This window comes from Nicotiana sylvestris, chromosome 10, assembly GCF_000393655.2.
Source record: "Nicotiana sylvestris chromosome 10, ASM39365v2, whole genome shotgun sequence".
In the NCBI taxonomy this organism is placed as follows: Eukaryota; Viridiplantae; Streptophyta; class Magnoliopsida; order Solanales; family Solanaceae; genus Nicotiana; species Nicotiana sylvestris.
In genome coordinates, this window is record NC_091066.1 from 78,856,930 (window position 1) to 78,872,072 (window position 15,143).

General features: G+C 34.7%; 1 long non-coding RNA gene across 1 annotated transcript; it reads left to right on the forward strand.

Moving 5' to 3' along the window:
• Window positions 1–1,047: 1,047 nt before the first annotated feature.
• On the forward strand, window positions 1,048–2,734 carry LOC138880326 (uncharacterized). Its single transcript, XR_011402906.1, has 3 exons — window positions 1,048–1,098; window positions 1,421–1,487; window positions 2,654–2,734. It is a non-coding gene; the product is annotated as an uncharacterized lncRNA (long non-coding RNA).
• Window positions 2,735–15,143: the final 12,409 nt, after the last annotated feature.

Consider the following 15,143-nt stretch of genomic DNA (forward strand, 5'->3'; position numbering starts at 1 on the left):
GATCATTTTGAAGTCATTTGGCTAAATATAGAAATTTGAAGATTTTTGAGAAAATTCGACCGGAAGTGGAAATTTTGATATCGGGGTCGGAATGCGATTCCGAAAGTTGGTGCAAGTCCGTTATGTCGAATATGACTTGTGTGCAAAATTTGAAGTCATTCGGACTAGTTTTGGTAAGGTTTGAGACACTTAGTCTCTTTTAAGGAAGCTTAAGTTGGAAAAGTCAACCGGATATTGACTTATGTGTTAGAGGACTCGAAATGTGAATTTTATGGTTCGGATAGCTTCTTTAGGTAATTTGGGACTTAGGAGTGTGTCCGGAATATTTTTGCGATGACCGGTGTAGAATTAAGCTTGAATTGGCGAAGTTAGTATTTTGGCGAATTCCGGTTGATAGGTGAGATTTTGATCCGGGAGTCGGAATGGAATTCCGAGAATTTCTGTAGCTTTGTTATGTCATTTGTGATGTGTGTGCAAAATTTCAGGTCATTCGGACATCGTTTGGTCGGGTTTTTGATCGAAAGTGTATTTTCGGAAGTTTTTGGAAACTTAGGCTTGAATTCGATGATGATTTGATGTTTTGATGTTATTTTGGGTGTTTCGAAGGTTGGGACAAGTTTGAATGATATTGTGGGACATGTTGATATAATTGGTTAAGGTCCCGAGGGCCTCGGGTGGATTTCGGAAGGTTAACGGAATGAAATTCGGACAAAAAAGAAAAGGAAAAGCTGCAGAAATTTCTGCTGCAATTTTCTGATTCGGGCAGCCTACTTTAGAAGCTCATATCTCGGGATATATAAAGATTTATATGGTGTACAACCTATCAAATTAAAGATCTTCGAGTCTAGTTTCTAAATCTTCAATCCGTTTATCATTTGGATACTTATACAAGACGTTATGGGTGTTTAAACAGAAGGTGTCCGACAAGGAAAATTTTTAATAGGATGTACAACTTGTATAGCACAAGTGCAAGGTACAACTCGACGAAGCACGGTCAGATTCTTTTAAACACGGATTTGGCTTATTTCTTTCATTTCTTTCATTTGGCTTGGATTATTTTGGAGAGAATTTCAAGGGGGATTTCATCAAGCATCAAAGGTGAGTTGTTTCTACTTATTTTCAAGTTAAATACATGGATTAGAGCTGAAAACTCAAGTAAATTATGGACAAAAATGGTGGTTTAGGGCTTGAAACTTAAGAGAATTAAATGGTGATTTGAGGGTTCAAATGAACTCCGATTTTTGTGAATTTGGTATGTATAGACTCGTGGTGAGATAAGATGTAAAAATTTCTGAATTTTGAGACGTGGGCCCGGGGCTCGGGTTTTGCTAATTTCGGGATTTTTGACATTTTTCGAGTCTTTTCGATTGGGTTATATTTCCTTAGCCTATTGTAACGTATTTGTTGTGGTTTTGACTAGATTCGACGCGCGAAGAGGTCGATTCAAGAGGAAAGGGCATTGCGGACTAGTCTACGGCCGGTTAGAGGTGAGTAATAGATGTAAATGTTGTTCTGAGGGTTTGAAACCCCGGACTTTCACATCGTAACGCTATATTGAGTCGTGACACGCACTCCATGGCGAGTGCGGGGTCGGATACTATTGGGGATTGTGACTTGGTCCATCCCGTATGATGTTTATACTATACTGGTGATTGATACACATACTTCATTGATATTACTGGGCTTGATGCCATGTTTAGGGCCTTGTGCCGATTTGTAAAATCCTTAGAGGATTGATATTACTGCTTAGCATGATTTGCATATCATTTAATTTCAGTCCAAGGTTTTAAATGTTGTTTTGCAAACTCAGCCATAATTCTAAGTGTTGAAAACTTAAATGATATTTTTAAATGTATTCCGGGCTGGGAACTTCTGTTTTGTAAATGCCCAAGGGGCTTATTATATTATTTTCTGGACTGATTATAAAGTGACTTGAAACAGTGGTAACAATGACACTGTGTGATATACTTGAAACAGTGGTAACAATGACACTGTGTGATATACTTGAAATAGTGGTAACAATGACACTGGATGATATACTTGAACAGTGGTAACAATGGCACTGTATGATATAAATTGGTCAGGTAACAATGGCTGACCGGTCAGGTAACAATGACTGACCAAGATATTGCGCTTGGGCTGTAGGAGCCCCTCCGGAGTCTGTACACACCCCCAGTGAGCGCCGTCGACGATAAATAAATATGGATGGCTCGGGCTGCACGCCGCAGTGGGTACTGGAATGTACCATCATATGCATTGCATTGCATTCATGCATTTGTTCATTATTTGTCGTTGTGATATTTCTGGAGATATTTATCTGCTTTTGCTGGTGCTATCTGATCCTTGAGTGTTGGGGCCCGAGTGGCTGACCAGGAACGAAGATATTGCCCGAGGGGCGGGTTTCTGTGCATAGTGACACCGATGGCTGGAATTATTTTGCAACTGTTAAAAAGATTATTTTCAAAAGAGGTTTAAAACTGAGTCAGATATTTTATAAAGGATTTTCATGGAATTACTGTTTTCAAAAATGGTTGTACCGTCTTAGATAGCATGATGAAGTGTTCTTACGTGATTTATTATCGCTCAGTTATTATTTACTCTTATTACCACTGAGTTGGAAGTACTCACTTTACTCCCTGCACTTCGCGTGCAGTTGCAGGTACTGTTCACCCGGTAGTGGGTTATTAGCGAACTGAAGGTATACTATTGTAGCTGAGCAAGGTGACCGTCAGCGTTCACGACACCGTATTTCTTCATTGATTCTAAATTCCATTCTGTATATTGCTGGTCTTGTATTAGTATTTAGATCTTTAGATGCTCGTGGCTTGTGACACCCCGATTTCGGGCTGAGTCGGGATGGTTTCCATTATTCTATCATGTTTACTTCGCACTTGTGATTATATTATCTGCAAATTAGACTTATTCCTGCTAAGTAATTATAAAGAGATGTATTGTTTTGTTGTTGGCTGGCCTTGTCCCCACGAGAGGCGCCATCACGACCGGGTTGGAATTTTGGGGTCGTGACATTCAACTCATATCCACAAAAGTTCAATTCATATCCTAAAATTTCAATTTATAAACTAAAATTCCAATTCATATCCTAAAGGCTCAATTCATATCCTAAAAGTTCAATTCATACACAAAAATTTCAATTCATATCCTAAAGGTTCAATTCATATCCTAAAGGTCCAACTCATATCCACAAAAGTTCAATTCATATCCTAAAATTTCAATTTTTAAACTAAAATTCCAATACATAAATTAAAAGTCTAATTCATATCCTAAAGGCTCAATTCATATCCTAAAAGTTCAATTCATACACAAAAATTTCAATTCATATCCTAAACCCTAGATTCTAACTAAACTATCAAGACAATACAAAGTATAATTCAAATCTAACTAAACTAAATTCAACTATAATTAAACTAATTAGTTAATAAAATTAATTAACAAAGCTAACTAAAACAAGACCTAAACCCTAATCCTCAATAAAATACAATGTTTAAAGAATTTAAACACTAATTCATATCCTTAAATACAATATTGAAATAATTGAAACAAAAACTAGAAATAACAAAGATTCAAGGTTATAATTCAAACCTATGTTTTTTTTAGGTGGAGAAGGAGAGAAAGGGGCAGCGGCGGCAGCGGCGGTGGCTCAGGCGGTCACAGTGGTGGCGCAAAGTGGGGGAATTGATTTGTGTGAGGGAAATATAGAAGGAGAGGGGAATGTGTTGAGAGAGAATTTGGCGAAATTTTGGGAAGAAAATAAGAGAATGGGAGGGGGAAACCCGTTTTTGAGTCTGGATTTGCAAAAAAGCGACCAACGTTGGTCGCTATTTTGGTAGCTAATTAAGTTTTGAATGTTTGACCAAAATAGAGACCAACGTTGGTCGCTATTTTTGACCGTTTGACCAAAATAGCGACCAAAGTTGGTCGCTATTTCTAAAAAAAATAAATAACTTTTTTTTTCTATTTTGGTTTTTTAAATATATATATATATATATATATATATATATATTCGATATTAAATATTGAATATTAAAATTTAGGATTTTAATTCAATTTAAAATTATGTACATATAGTGTATATATATATATATATATAAAGCTATATTCGATATAATATTAGCTAATGCACTAATACTTAGTGTAATGTCAATCTATAAGTTAATTACAACTAATACACTTACTAATTACTATAAGCGACAGAAAAAAGTCCGCCGATATATATATATATATATATATATATATATAGTGTATTATATATACTAAGCGCATAGTATACAAGCTATATTCGATATATATAGTAAAGTATAATATATAGTATATAAGCTATATATATAGACACACACACACATACACATACACACACACAGACACTTCACTGTAATACTATAACATTTATATAACTTGTTATAGTATATGTTAGTGTGTGTATATATATAACACACACACTCCGTGCTACTTTAACTACATATATAGCATGTTATAGTACATGATACTGTATTCATTATTTGTATTATAACAGAGTTAATGAATTATATTCATTCATCACTAGGTTATAAGTCAATGAATCAATTATAACATATTAATTGATATAAGTCTAGACGTTTTGTTTTTAATATATATATATATATATATATATATATATATATATATATATATATATATATATATGCATTTGAGTAGATTATAAGTCGATGAATCAATTTACAAGTGTATCAATACCTAAAAGAACCTGGCCCTGTGTTCCGAGCGCTTCATGGTCTTATATATATATATATATATATATAGACAAACAGATATACACACACAGACACTTCACTGTAATACTATAACTTATATATAACTTGTTATAATATATGTTAGTGTGTGTATATATATAACACACACACTTCGTGCTACTTTAACTACATATATATCATGTTATAGTACATGATACTGTATTCATTATTTGTATTATAACAGAGTTAATGAATTATATTCATTCATCACTAGGTTATAAGTCAATGAATCAATTTACAAGTGTATCAATACCTAAAAGAACCCGGCCCTGTGTTCCGAGCGCTTCATGTTCTTATATATATATATATATATATATATATATATATATATATATATATATATATGAGAGAGAGAGAGAGAGAGAGAGAGAGAGAGAGAGAGAGAGAGACAAACAGATATACACACACAGACACTTCACTGTAATACTATAACTTATATATAACTTGTTATAATATATGTTAGTGTGTGTATATATATAACACACACACTTCGTGCTACTTTAACTACATATATAGCATGTTATAGTATATGATATTGTATTCATTATTTGTATTGTAACAGAGTTAATGAATTACATTCATTCATCACTAGGTTATAAGTCGATGAATCAATTATAACAGATTAATTGACATAAGTCGAGATGTTTTGTTTTTAATATTCAACGATACATTTGAGTAGGTTATAAGTCGATGAATCAATTTACATACATAAATACATACATATATATATATATATATACATACATAAATACATACATATATATATATATATATATATATATATATATATATATATATATATATATATAATACGCTTCGGTGTACTACTTTAACTACATATATAGCATGTTAGAGTATATTTTAGTGTATTCATCCCTTGTATTACAAAAAATGTTAACGAATTATATTTATATTATTTAGATAGTAAATACAAAAGTGATTTTTAATTTTGACCAATGTTGACCTGAAAAGAGACCAACTTTGGTCGCTAATTATCCAGAAATTAAAATTAGCGACCAAAGTTGGTCGCTAATTATCCAGAAAATTAAAATTAGCGACCAAAATTGGTCGCTAAATTTAAATCATATTTATTTATATTTTATATAATATTTAAAATAATAATATAATTGTTAAACGTTAGAACTGGGTCCAGATTAGCGACCAAAGTTGGTCTCTATCTGCTTCCCCTTTAGTAAGCGACCAACTTTGGTCGTATTTATTTATATTTTATAATTTTTTAAATAATAATATCATTATTAAAATTTTATAACTAGGTCCCAGATTAACGACCAAAGTTGGTCTCTATCTGCTTCCCCTTTCGTGAGCGACCAACTTTGGTCGCTAATTTTAAATTATATTTATTTATATTTTATAATTTTTAAAATAATAATACAATTATTAAAATTTTATAAGTGGGTCCCACTTTAGCGACCAAAGTTGGTTGCTAATTTCAGTATATCTTTGACCAAGCAAGTCTGACTAGTCCGATCAATATTTTGACCAAATTATCGACCAAAAAGCGACCAACATTGGTCTCTAATGTATTTAGAATAATTATTTAACTATTTTCTCTAATTTAGCGACCAACTTTGGTTGCTTTTCTTGACAGACCAATTTTGGTCGCCAAATTTTGGTCGCTTTTTTCCAGATTTCTAGTATTGTTTGGAAACAATTTACCTTTATGCAATGATTTATAGCCACACAAAATATATGTGCCTCATTTTACACCACAAGTTCAAAAGTCTTCTCTCTTTTCTTAAACTCCGTGCTCAGTTAAATGGGTTCACATAAATTGAAACGAAGGGAGTATTATAATTAGCCTACATGGCATCACGAAATCCTAATTAACTTAGCGTAATTTTCCGGGGCCTTACATTCTCTTCCGCTTAGGATCATTCATCCTCGAATGAGAGGTAGAGCCCGCCCCAAACACTTAACATAACATATCTCTTTTCTAACCTACCTCAAGTCCCTAAATTTTGACTAACTCCCAAATTTTTCAGAAATTTCGGCAGCATCTCCTTTGTAACTAGGTCTATCCACCTGCTAGAGAACCACCAAAACATCCTAACAACTCATCCACAACTCAATAAAGCACTACAATGTATATTTCCATAACACTAATCTTACCATTACAAGCGCTACATTATCAAAATGATACCTAAACATGGACTGCACATTTTCAAATCATAATACCTATAAGGTACTTTTCAAATCGAAACTATTTGTTACATATTCATGGAAGCAATCTACACCCCCAAACTTACCTAACAGGGATGACAAGTAGATACCCTTCATAGGCCAACTATCCATTACCTCCACCTTCAGTAATTTCCACCGAAATGATGCACAAGGGATTTCCAACTACATTCTTAGATATAAACATATGAAAACACAGAATACATGGAGAATAACGAAGGAGAAACATCATACTCATAGCACGGACTAATGTGAACTACACTTATTTCACATTCATTATCAATTCACATAACTTCTTCAGGGGGAAAATATTGAGAATAACCCATTCACTCTCATAAACTCTAAATCTCTACGCGAACACCCATGCTAAACCTTTGATGACCTTCAACAATTACTCTAAGATGTGCTATCATTAACTGACCATGAAAACTTACCAATCGAATATATGTGATCATACGGGGATGCTTCCTCCTTGACATGTTTGAACCTTCAATACCCAATAAATTTAATACAATGAGGAGCAACGGAGTTCAAGATCGGGCTGAAATTATTCAAGAATCGATTAATGTACTGAGTAGAGTATTTCACGAGGTTATATGCTAAGAGACACGAAGATTACTACTAACCATACTGACATGGTTAATCATTGTGACGACATCAATTATTAGACAAATGAGGCATGGGGGTAACTTGTACATGGGCAATAGGAATCATTAAGGAGGAATATTCAAGTACGTGACCCAGTCGTCTCCTGGAGTGCATGGAAAGTCAGTTCATCAAGAATGAGAATACTCTGGCACCTTGAATGCGATATGGGTTTCAAAATACATAAAGTTGAATTATACTCCTAACGTTAACTGACATAAGGAATCTATGCCACAAGCCCATGAGGATGAAAAGAAGTTGAACACTTATGAGATTATCATATTGCAAACAGCCTAACCTTTCCTGATAATTGACCCTATATGAGAGAACTAAAGATACGACAACTTGTCTTCCAAATCAATATGCTCATGATATGTGCAAAAATCTGAAGGCATCTAATCTCAACCTTTCACGAGTGAAACTACACAGCTAGGACATCCTACCATAGGGGTGAAATTATGTATTGGTTAGAGGGGCTCTAATGGTTAACATGATGCTCTGGAGAGAAAGACAAATAACACTCCTATCCACCCAGGGAGGTGGAACAACAAGGGTAGCAAAACTCCCCGCACATGACAATGACATAGTCAATGATTCTAGAAGTTGAGTGTGTAAAGACAACCAAACTCAATGAGACAGTATAAAATAATCATGGAATGTTTGCAGATGTTCATGGTGAGTTCTCCATGGATTTTGACTTGAGAGATACCCAGATGCTAATGAAAGACAGAAAAACATGAGAAACATGCGTTGTGCTATGATAACCCCCAAAGGTGCGCTTTGTCTTGACGGAGAGCCTAGTTAGGGTCCTTATGAGAAAGGAAGTGTTACAATGACACGTAGAAGGATATAATCTCTCATAGTTATTGAACAATTGTTTGGAAACTAGCACAATGAATTCACTAAGGAACACAATTAACACATGTTTTGGAGGTGTAAAGAGAAAATAAACATTTGTTATGAGCTGGACATGCTTCTGCTATATTAACTCCCAACTGCAATACACGACCACGCCACGAGCAACCACAATACTAGGAACAAAGTGAGCTACTTACTGCGGGATGTCCCAAATGGACATGAAAGTTATACTAAGATGGCGCACAAGATCTTCCTTTGACGGGGATGTGAGGATCTCAATTTTCAGAGAGACTTTATGCACATGGTGACCATTTCGATTGACATGCACTCATGTGATAGGTGTTAAGGTATTCTCTTATGTTACTAGACAGTGAGAAGCTTTCATGATGATACTCGCAAGAGAGTAGAGTGACTGTTCAAACCATATAAGCCATATACATAACTGAGTAAAAGGGTGACTCGAGAAGGATCACAACATTGGGATGCTTTACATGGAACTTGACACAATATAGGTAAACTTTACGACGGTGCATGCATAGGCACAAATGAGTAAACGTTATCCATAAAAAGATTTTGTAACAAATTCATCGGATGTATCCCCTATTGAGAATTTAGGAAAGAAAGTGGGAAATATTAATCCTAGAGTTATAACTCCATTCAAGGACGTATTTATAGAACTTAATTCCACAAGAGGGTTTAAATAAGAGAATTGTGATCAGGAGGTTTCATGAATACTACGTCTCGTTCAAAGAGTAGGTGCATGCAATGTTTTGTGTTGTTCATAATGATGTACTAGGGAATGACATACTTGGTGACTTTAGGTTGATAGGGCAATAACTTAATCGATGCCCCTCGACTCCACATCCCTAACGTACATTGGTAACATACTAATATACTACATTATCTGGTGGTACAGTAACATTAATAGGAACAACGGTACTCCCCTTAGCAACAAGTTCTGCCATCCCTCCATGGCTAGATACATTCTCCTAACAGACGCTTGGGCAATCTCCCTCAGATTCAATGGTGGGGTCATTCCCTCCTTAATGCTTCAAAATCGTGGATTATAGTATCGAGATTACTCATCTGGAGAATAAGACATAGCGGAGAAATTAGCTCCCTATCTTGGGTTCTACCGCACAACCTGGAGTATCAAAGAAGGGTGAAATTCCTAAATGTCCGAATAGCCTCTAACTTATAGATGTGGTCGACAACATACCAATAAGAAGGATTCTACTAGACACGGCTCCGAGACATCCTAGGACACTATAAAACCTTAGGCTCTGATACCAAGTTTGTCACACCCCAAACTGAGGGGCGGGACCGGCGCTCAACCGAGCAAGCCTATTAGGTTTCATTCCACCAAAAAATTAATCCATGAAAAAAGAGGAGATGAACTCCAGTAATCATACCTTGTAAATATTTTATTAACAACTTTCATTTTATTTCCATTAGCAGTTTCAACCATAATGTCCAAAATATTACAGTTCTTATAGATATGATAATGAAAACATATTTGCCAATACCAATACTTCTAATTTAATTCCAATACCCGACACCACCCACAACCTGTCTACGGAGCCTCTAAATACAACTTAAGAGAAATATGAAAATGCAGGCAACAAGGCTCCGACTATACCTCAATATACAAGTACATGATGAACAGATGATATAGGTCCCCAAAATGAAGTGGGGCTCACCAAGTCGGCTGAAAAGAGGATGCGCCACTAGCTGCGACCAACACTGCCTGCTATGGAACCACCTACATCCATTCAAAGATGTAGCGCCCCCAGCAAAAGGGACGTTAGTGCCGTCGAATAGCAGTAGTATGTATAACTAAACATCATCTCAATAGAAAGAACTATCATACAAGAACAAAAGAAATCATAAACACCATATAAATAGAAAGAACTATCATACAAGAACAAAGAAATCATAAAGACTCAACAAAAGCTTCAAACAATCACCACATCATCAAATAAAAGAAATCACACAACTTTCACGAAGTTTCTATAGCTTTGGGTCGGGGCATTTCATACTATTGCATCATCAATCACATTACCACCGCTTTCTTGAGCGGAGTCCGATCACGGCCCGATCGGCTAAACTGCCTCATTTGAGACATATACCTCATTCATTATTTCATTTTCACTTTTTCGATTTAATATCAACACAATACCATCATGTGTGTAGCATAGCGTCCGATCACGGCTTGATCGGCTAAGTCGTCTTACCAAGACGTTACCCTTTTCCATTAATCATCTTACTTCAACCTTTATTTCACATATAACAATTCATAGGCACTTAGGGCCACAATTATCACATCATACTTGGCACTATGCCACATTTCATAACTCACATTCCACATCACTTTCACTTTCAACATAAACTTGCAAATTAAGATAATTGGCACATAAAAGAGCAATTCAAGTTGTAAGTGTGAGCACGTGATTTTTGCCCTACATAAAATACTCCTATAAAATCAAAGAAAATAGAGTTTTTCTTAATTATTTGCCCTTTTTTAGGAATTTTTGTAGATTTTTATTAATTGTTTGCATTTTTCCTGGACGTTTAATTTTTATTTTAATCGTGAAAAAAATACCAAAATATCATGCATTGCATTTTTTGTTTTTATATTTTTTTAGATTTAACCAGTAATTATTTATTTTATAAAATTAAAAATCACAAAAATTGCTTTATTTTTACACTTTTTCCTTTTATTGATTTTTTCTCTCTTTTGCTTTAGGATTAAGTAGCTTTTATAATTTTTCTAATTAGTTAATTAGCTTAATTTCACATTTTTGGATAATCTAGGATTTTTATTTTAGGATTTTTAAAAATCAAGGAAAAGAAAATGAAAAAAAAAATTGATTTAGTCGTCCTACCCCAAAGTTAATTAGTCCAAATTCATGACCCAGATCCTTTCAGACCCAAAAATATTGAGCCCATACCCTTTCCCCATTTGATCTAACCTAATTCCTACCCCTATATTATAATGTTAACTCCTAAAATAAAGGGCTAGAGAGAAAAAAATCCACCAGAAGCGGAAACCTCACCCCACAGACACGAACGGCGCATCAGAAATGGCCTTTTAAAGTGGTTTTTTTCCTGAAATTTCAGAACCAATAATTGATTTGATCATCTTAAATCTCTGATTCCACAAACTCAAGAGGCAGAACCCTTTCCTCAACCTTCGTTTCCATTTCCATTGATTCTGTGCAAATAATAACAAGTACTATAGCTAGAAAAGAGGTGCAGAAAATCTCGAGATTTTGGCTACAAAAGCTGATAATGAAATCTTGCTACCATGAATTGCTGTTGTTGTTGTTGTCACGCTGAGCTTCATCTTCACTCTTTTATCCATTATTAGGCATTTTAAGCAATGCGTGATTTCTAGGTGCGTTTCTTCCGTTTTATATTTTAATCTTTGAAAAGCAATGAAGCTTCAAGCCCACTGTTATGCTTTTGTTTGGTTTAGTCTTCGATCTTATTAACTGGCCATAAACTGAATTACTTGAAATATTTGAATAGATCTCCTGTAATGGATCGGATGTGGTTGCTTTATTGAATGCCTATGTTTGTATCGTTTATTTTCTTCAAAAACCGGTAGTATGCAATTTTAAGCTTGGCTTCAAGAGACATGAGCTGCAAATCGGCTCTATAAAATTTATTTTCTGTGAGTTGTCTATGTGAATCACTAAGTGGGTTATTTTAATTAGTTAAGGCTTGATGATACAGCTTTGTGATTCGATAATAGCAATATTTTGTTTGTTGTAAATCGTGAATCAGTGTAGGAAGTTAAATATTCAAGGTCATCATCATTTATTTATTTTTTTCTTTCTTTAGCAATTGGACTCCATAAATGAAGTCTTTGGCTAATTTTGAGAATGACCGTGTGTATACATGTTATACAATTCATATGTGATTGTATGATTGTTGATTTCTATTTGTTGAAATTGGTTATTAGTTAATTCTTTTTCTTAGAATAATAATTATACATAGATAGGCTCAGATTTGAGAAGGTTTCCTACATGCTGCCATGCCAAATAAAATCTCAAATGTATGGCCCTCATTTAATTAATTTTAATTCTTAGAAATCGAGGCATGCCATTTAGTGGAATTTTCCATGGTCCTCGCAAATTTGAAAGCGCGTAGTTGTTGTAGGCGCATTCTTTTAATAATTTACTTTCTTAAACTCGGGTGCGCATTTATGTGACACAAATCCAAATCTCAATGATGTTAAAATATGTCAAAGACCACGGGTGCATTTATGTGACGTGGTTCAAGATGTGTTTTAATAGCGTCGCAATCTTCCTAAAAATGAATAAAAGAGGTTAAGGTTGAAAATGCACATAGGTTTGAACATGTACTAAAATCAGATAATTAAGCCGAATATAACAGTTGAGCGACCGTGCTAGAACCACGGAACTCAGGAGTGCCTAACACCTTCTCCCGGGTTAACAGAATTTCTTACCCAGATTTCTGTGTTCGCGGACTGTTAAACAGAGTCAATCTTTTCCTCGATTCGGGATTCTAAATCGGTGACTTGGGACACCATAAATCTCCCAAGTGGCGACTCTGAATCTTTTAATAAATAATCCTGTTTCGATTGTCACTTTAAGTTAGAAAAAACTCCTTTACACATCCTTCCGAAGGTGTAGGTAAAAAAGGAGGTGTGACAGCTCTAGCGACTCTACTGGGGACCGAACTCAGAATCTCCGGTTCAGGGTTCAAGAATTCAAGCATAAAATGAATTGTTATATTTGGCTTTATTTGATTCTGTTACATGTTTGGGCCTAATGTTCTAAGTGATGTTTTTTGCCGCTTTGATATTATCTGAATTGTATATAAATTGCTACGAAAACCCTTCTCTTCTCATCTTCGGGGATGTGCTCGTTGGTCGAGACTCCCTATTCTGTTAGTATCATACCTTGAAATAAGAAAGAGGCTCGGACAAGTTACTAAGCCGGATGACCTTTTGGTTCCCGGTACGTAGCCCCTCCTCGGCTCGAGTTGTCCGCTCGGGTACACAGTCTAGCACACATACCCAGGTTTTTGAACCTAGAATAACTCAGCCTCATGCCGGATCCCTAGTAGGCACGTTTGTTTGCATCATGTGCATTTGACTTTGGGGACTCAACACAGGGGTGGGGTCCGTCTAGAACATGTGTACCCAAAAGAACAGACCATCTTGATGCATCATATGTGCTACATGTTGCATTTCTTCAAGGGTAAAAAGGTCATTTGGCGGACCAATGATAATTGAGGGCGAATGAAAAAAAAAGGAAAAAAGAGAGAGGCTGAAGTGTGAGGATGAAGCGAGTAGGACTCAATTATATTTTTGTTACATTTTATTAAGAAAAAAGAGCATGGAAACTTCAAAAAGATTTTGCACTTTTTATTATTTTTCTAAAAAAAAAAAAATCGAAAAAAAAGAAAATAAAATCCAAAAAGATTTATATGTTTCATCATTTTTCGAAAAAAAAAGAATAAAATGTGTTTTCTATATGTCAGTTGTTTTTTTTAATTTATTCTCGCCCGTATCCAATCGGCCCGAACTACGCAAACCTGGTTCTCGTCTTTCGGGGTGTGATACGTAGGCAACCCACATAGGGTCCGGTCTTCCTAGTAAATCTTAGGTTCTGGGCTTTGCGGGGTCATAGCCAAATTTTGCACTTCTAGCCACCTTTTGGCCAAATAAGCCATTTTGCAAAAATAGCCTCAATCATGTCTTGCATGTGTCTTAGGGAATGTTATTGTCTCACATAGTGCTAGTTTAAGTTTTCTCATACAGGTGTGGATCTACTTACTGGAGTTTGAGCATGACAGATACCCCAGGATCACTGCATTCAGGAGCTGCTCGAGGAGCCATTTTATGTTTTTGAGTTAATTGTTTTTGTTTTATTTTCTAGTCCTGTATAGTAGTATTTAGTTTTTTAGGTGATGTTAGAGTTTGTAATAGTCAGGTTAGTTTGCCGAGTCTTTTGTTATTGTATTTCTTATTTTGTATGTGGAAATGTGTTATAAGTTGAAAATCCATAAAAAAAAAGAAATTTTGCGTTTTTGTTATAAGAAATAAAAAAAATTCCTTTGAGATTGGTTTTCCTTTAGGCAACTAATATCTAGGACTTAAAATGAATTGTTTTTGTATTTCCTCTACTATATTAGGACCAAATTTCAAAAAAATAATTCCCTTTTAGTACCTTTTAAAAGTTTCCTCTAAGGCATTAATCTCAAAAATCCAAAAAGATTTTCTTTTGAGGTTCTTCTTTGGGAAATTAATGAAAAATGAAAAAAAATATTCTTTTATTTTCCCAAGAACTTTAGGATATTGTACATAGATGAAAAAAGAACATACTTTATCTTTTGTTTAAAGTTTCTTCCTTTAGGCAATCAAATTGAAATCCAAAAACATGTTGTTTTATCTTTTTCATTGCTTGTTTCAAAATCCTGCATAAGAATATCAAATGAAAATTCAAAATATTTTTCTGTGGTTTATTCTTTCGATCTTCTTCCTAAAAAAAGGAATCAAAAAATATATATTTTTTTCTCTTCTAGGGTTTTTCCTTAATAATTTCCCATAGAATGTTTGTTGCAAGAAAGAAAAAAAAAAGCAAAACATATATGCTCGTTAAGCTTGAGTTTGCAATACGT